The 6,000-nt window shown below is 41.8% G+C and overlaps 1 pseudogene; it reads right to left on the bottom strand.

Annotated features, from left to right (window-relative positions):
• Window positions 1–1,401: 1,401 nt before the first annotated feature.
• Window positions 1,402–6,000, bottom strand: part of LOC144683206 (histone chaperone ASF1A-like) — a 42,581-nt pseudogene continuing 37,982 nt past the window's right edge.

Here is a 6,000-nt window from a genome sequence, read left to right as displayed (position 1 = left end):
ATCACCAATCCCTAGAGACTCCTATCATAAAAGGCTATTAACTGACCCTTTTTTATTGCACAATACTAGATCTAAAATAACGTTCTGATGAATGGTCACAGACCTGAAATATTGGACAGAATATTGCACTCGTCGGGCAGGTGCGTGCCTGACCTGAACAAGCGAAAAATTATGTGCCATGACGTTGGGCGAGCGTCCTGATGTGATCGTGCACTCGCACGATATTTCAGTCGGCGGGTGCGCACAGGAGTAGGCAGCGCTCCCGCTGACAATTATCAGGCCTATTAAGGCCATTAAAGATCTAATTAAATGAAATTTTTCACAGCCCGCCCAACCTTACACTAAGGTTGGCGGGCAGTAAAAAAGGCCAAGCGGCCTTTGGATTTTTTGCAAAACCTCATCCGTGGGTGGGATGAGGTTTCGATCAGTGATTTAAAAAAAAAATTCAAACTAATTTGTAACATGTCCCTGCTCATGCAACAGAGTCATATGAGGGGACATGATATTAAAGTTTTTCATTATTTATTTTCAAAAAGCTTCAGTTCTTTGGTAGAGTGCCAGGTAACACAAAGTTTAATGTATCTTTAAATTCTGTCATTAGCGCAGTTGGACCTGGAGCTTTTGTTCTTTAAAGGATTTTTTGAAAGAGCTTTCACTGTGTCACCACATGCACCACATGCAAGTGCAAAGTTCTGTACTCGCCCTCCTCCCCCCACACAGGCTGGCCGTTAATTGGCCAGCCAGCGTGAAATGGTGGTTGCATCCCGATCGTGGGCAGCGGTCTGATTTGCGGCCGCTCCCGCTTGCCCCTGCTGAACCCCGGCCGACAACCAGAACACCCTAGCCATTAACTTTGTTTCTCTCTCCACAGATGCTGTCAGACTTGCTGAGTATTTCCAGCATTTTCCATTTTTATTTCAGATCTCCAGCACCTGCAGTGTTTTACTTTTCTGAAATAGGCTATTTCCCAATTGGTTCCTTGACATATTGATGTAGAAAACTATTGTTTGTATATTTCATGAACGTGCCCTCCACACTATTACAGTAAATTTGGTTTTCCCAGTTTCGATGAAGATTAAAGTCCCATGTATTATGCTTGTTACTTGCATCTCTAATTTCCTGATTTCTACTCCAACGGACATTGGTTGCAGCTTTCTACATCACTCACACAAATGTTTCCTGCCCTAGATGTTTCTTAACTCCATCGAAACTGACCCTACATTTTGATTTTCTGAGCTAAGATTCTTCCTCTCCTTTAGTCCATCCTTTATTATCAAGGCTATCCCTCCTTCTTTTCATTTTGCCTCTCTCTTCTGAAGGTCAAGTGTTCTGAAGTATTTAGTTCCAGACCTTGGTCACTCTGCTACCATACCGTAATGACTATTATAATTTCAATCTGTGTTAATAATTCATCTGTTTCATTGTGAACACTTCATTCAAACATAATACCTTTAGCTTTAACTTTTTTCTATTTTTCCCTGATGTCACTTCGAAGCCCTTTGAAGCTGAAGGCAATATACTAGTGAAAAGAACGGATTGCATATTAGGATTTGTGTATTCAGAATCATTTATTTTTTTCATGACTGTCATCCCAGTTGATATGGAACCTTGTAACTCATGGATTTGATGCCAAAATGTTTCACTGGAGCTTAGAGAAATCTTGTTTCACAGATGATTTTCACACAGCCCTGGATTGTTGTATGCATTATTTACATAATACCTAACCCTGATACATTCTTGACTTCGGTAAATTCAGTTTATTAAAATGATAACTACTCCAACTGCATCTGCATCTGGAAGAATGGAAGAATTTGCAGCATTAACCTGAAAAACAAACATGTGGCTTCTACCAAGGACAAGTTCCACAAGTACAGAGGACAAGACCTGGTCATATTCCTAATTTTCAGCTGAATCCGTGAAAACGATTTTCCATTCCAAATCCTTGGACTGTTCTTCATTGCTATAGAAGGTAATCTCAAACTGAAAAGGGTCGAAAAATGGTGACAGGTTCTAACCTTTTATCTGTATCTGTTGAAATGATGTAACTGTGACTCACGATGTGGGGCAAAGACTTAATCTACATTCTATAGATTAGATAAGGGTGTAGCAAAATCAAAAATGAATTCTTAAGAAAAATGTTTATGATTTCACAACACTTGTATAGGAACAGATTAAATGGGAAGAATTCCAATGGACACTAAAAACTTGAAACACACGCTCCAGTTCAACCTCATTATAACGACAAGTACCTTATTGAGATACACAGAAACATAAGCAATGAATGATCAGGTAGGCGAATAGGGTAGAAAGACATGTGACATAATCTAGGATTCAGATATACAAAGGGCCGGGAACCAGGCATGTAAACATTTCACAAAAGGTAATGTCAGCATGTGAGGCAAGAACTCATTAAGGTTGATTGCTGGGTTCATTTAACATTTCAATAAAGACAAAGTGGAAAACATTTTGAAAGCATAGAGGGAGCATCCAGTATAAATGCATGCCTAGGATCCACAAACACACTCTCAAAAACAGTACTCATAACTGGATTAACCAATTCAGGTGAAATTAAACAAAGGGAAACAACGTCTCTGGGAAGAAATGTGAGGGGCACACTGATGAATATAGGTACTTGCAGAAGCATGCTGGAAGGGGAAAGAGGTACCAGCAAAAGAGAATAGCTATAGCTGTGGAACTGGGAGAGATTCTAATAAGTAATGCAACAGTAAGAAATAAGAGATGTTAACCATAATGAATACTAACAGGATTAAAAATGAGGATGAACGCAAGATTATTTTCTTCCAGTAAAATTCTGTAGAACTCCAGTCAGGTAGGGGAGGAAAAATAGATGACACACATTCTCCATGAATTGTGTTGAAATAGCTAACTTGAATGAGACTCAGAAGTCTTTTCAAACTTAATGTTCAACATGCCCAAACAATCAGACAGTGATCTGCACATAACATCCTTGAGGCTCTGTGGGAAAAGAGGACAGTGGACCCTGTTGGATGGTTCCCTGAACAGATTGTCAAATGCATTTGGCAGAATGCCTCATCGCCAGGACTTTCAAAAAAGCACCAAGATATATCTTGGCTTGTAGTGATAAAATTTCAAATCCTTCCTGCATGCCCAGAGTATCAGCACCTACGCAAGCTTCCCTTGAGGCAGCTGAGGGCAGGGGGAAAGACTGTTGGTCCACCTCCTTCCATAATGCATCTTTGCAAAGCAGATCCAGAAAGAGAGGCAGAGGTTTTTGTCAATGGTCATCATGATATCAAGAAATGGCGGAAGACAGTGGATTAAGTAAATACTATGAGCTCTGACTACATCCCGTCAGTAGTAGTGAAGAACTGGCCGCATGCCCTAGCCATCTGTTCAAGTACAGCTACAACCTTTACATCTATCCAACAAAGTGGAAAATTGCCCAAGTATGTCCTATCCACAAAAAGGAGGACAAATCCAATCTGGCCAATTACTGCCTCATCAGTCTACTCTATCAGCAGCAAGATAATGAAAGGTGTCATTGGCAGTGCTATCAAATGACACATACACAGCAATAACCTGCTCACCGATGCTCAGTTTAGGTTCTGCCAGGGCTACTTGTTTCCAAACCTCATTACAGCCATGAGCCAAACATGAAGGCAGCAATTGACCAAATGTGCATCAAGGAGCCTTAGCCAAATTGATGTGAATGGCAATCGGGAGAAAACCATCCATTGGTTGGAGTCATACCTAGCAGAAAGGAAGATGGTTATTGATGTTGGAAGCCACTTAAGCCACAGGACATCTCTGCAGGAGCTCTTCAGGGTAATGCCCTAGCCCAACCAGCTTCAGCTGCTTCATCAATGGCATTTCTTCATCATAGGGTCAGAAGTGGGGATGTTCGCTGATGATTGCACAGTGTTCAATATTATTCATAGCCCCTCAGATGCTGCAGCAGTCCATGTCCATATGCAACAAGACCTGGACAATATTAAGGCTTGGGTAATATTAGTACCAGGTAACATTAGTGCCATACAAGACCATCTTTAACAAGAAAGAATCTAACCATCTCCTTTTGACAGCAATGGTTTAACTATTGCTGAAATCCCCACTATCAGCATACTTGAGGTTATCATTGACCAGAAACTTAATTGGGCCCATGAATAGCTCACCTCCTGGCTTCCCAAAGCTAGTGCATCAACTACAAGGCACAAGACAGGAATGTGCTAGAGCAGATGAGTGCAGCTCCAACAATACTCAAGAAGTTCAACACCATCTAAAACAAAGGCGCTTGACTAGCACCTCATTCACCCCTTTATATATTCACTCTCTCCACCACCAACGCACCATGGCAGTGGTGTATTCTATCTAAAAGATCCACTGCAACAACTCAACAAGCCTTCTTCAACAGCACCTTCCAAACCTGTGACCTCTAACATCTAGAAGGTCAAAGGGTAGCAGATGCATGGGAACGCCACCACCTGCAAGTTCCCCTCAAAGCCACACACCATCCTGACTTGGAAATATATCACCATTCCTTTACTGTTGCTGGATTAAAATCCTAGAACTCTCTTCCTAACAACACTATGGTTATACCCACAGCAGATGGGCTGCAGTGGTTCAAGAAGGTAGTTTGTGGCCATCTTTTCAAGGGCAATTAGGGATGGTCAACAAATGCTGGCCTTGCTACTGACACTCACATCCCATGAAAGAATTTTTAAAAACAGTTCCTAGCAGCTCCATTCAGGGCTTTGTGCTCTATGAGGTGTTCCCCAGGATACACATCGAGATAAACATCAACTGCTGCTGGAGAACCACCAGTGAAAGATGCTCTTTTGTCTGCTCGAGACCCGCTGTCTTTCAGACAAAGAGCTGTCAATGGCTGAATCTTGCAGGCTGGCACATTCCAAGGTTCAGGACTAGGTGCCGAGGGACGCACTAAAGCTTGGGGCAACCTCCGCAAAGACTCAATGGGGAAAGACCACTGTCTGAGGCCCCCCATCAAAATATACTGAGGGGTTGTCACCTATGTAAATCTTCTTGGGCTGTATGCACCAAAGAATGTTTGCCACAATACCTAAATGTGCATTGTAGACATAACTTGTAATGACAAGTGTAGTGAACCATCTCATGGGCTGTAATGAAGGAAACTGATCTGTATTGCACTTTATATAATGTCAATTTTGAGCTGTTATGTAAGTTACTTTTAGGAATTTTATGCATAAAGTTTATTTTTGGAAAAAAATTGCAGAGCAGCAATCAATAAAGCCAACAGGATATTGAATTGCATAGCTAAAACAGTAGAATGTAAGTGGGAGGTCATCATCAAATCATTCAGTCTGTTAGTAGTTCAGACTGCTGAGAAATAGCTGAAACATTCGAACATTAGCAGCACTACAGAGAAGGGCAAAAACATTGAGCCAAAATGTCAAAGGTGTGAGCTGTGGGGAAAGATGGGAAAAATGTGAGCTTTTCAGCCTGGGAAGGAAGCATTTGATGGATAACCATGGGTAACCTTGGTGTATACAACGCAGTTAAGCATATGCAAAAGGGAAATGTATATTGCTTAAAATTAAATTGCCAGGGTAAGACAAGGGGACAAAGATACAAACTATTGAAAGTTCAATTTAAGACTAATAGCAGGTCTTCTTCATTCAAAAGAATGACCAATACAATAAGACCCCATTTTAAGTTGCCCCGTTTTAAGTTGCTCCACTTTAACATCTGTCGATCAACAGGGTTCAATTGTTGGGAGTTTCATTGTAATGTCATTTCACACCAGATCTGACTTAGGGTTGCGTAACCTGATTGGAGCCATTTTGAAGTGACCCTCCTGCTCCCTGATCTTCCCAGTCACTGCTGACCCCCTTTTCGCCGATCCTCCCGGTCACTGTTAATCTTCCCTCTCACTGACCCTCCTGGACACTGTCAAACTTCCATCTTGCCGACCCTCCCTTCCTCCAAACTTCCTGATTGTTGCCAGCCTTCCCTCTTGCTGACCCTCCCTCTCGCCAACCT

The sequence above is a fragment of the Cetorhinus maximus genome, chromosome 8 (genome assembly GCF_964194155.1).
Source record: "Cetorhinus maximus chromosome 8, sCetMax3.hap1.1, whole genome shotgun sequence".
NCBI classification, from domain to species: Eukaryota; Metazoa; Chordata; class Chondrichthyes; order Lamniformes; family Cetorhinidae; genus Cetorhinus; species Cetorhinus maximus.
This window is presented reverse-complemented; position numbering and strand designations above follow the sequence as displayed.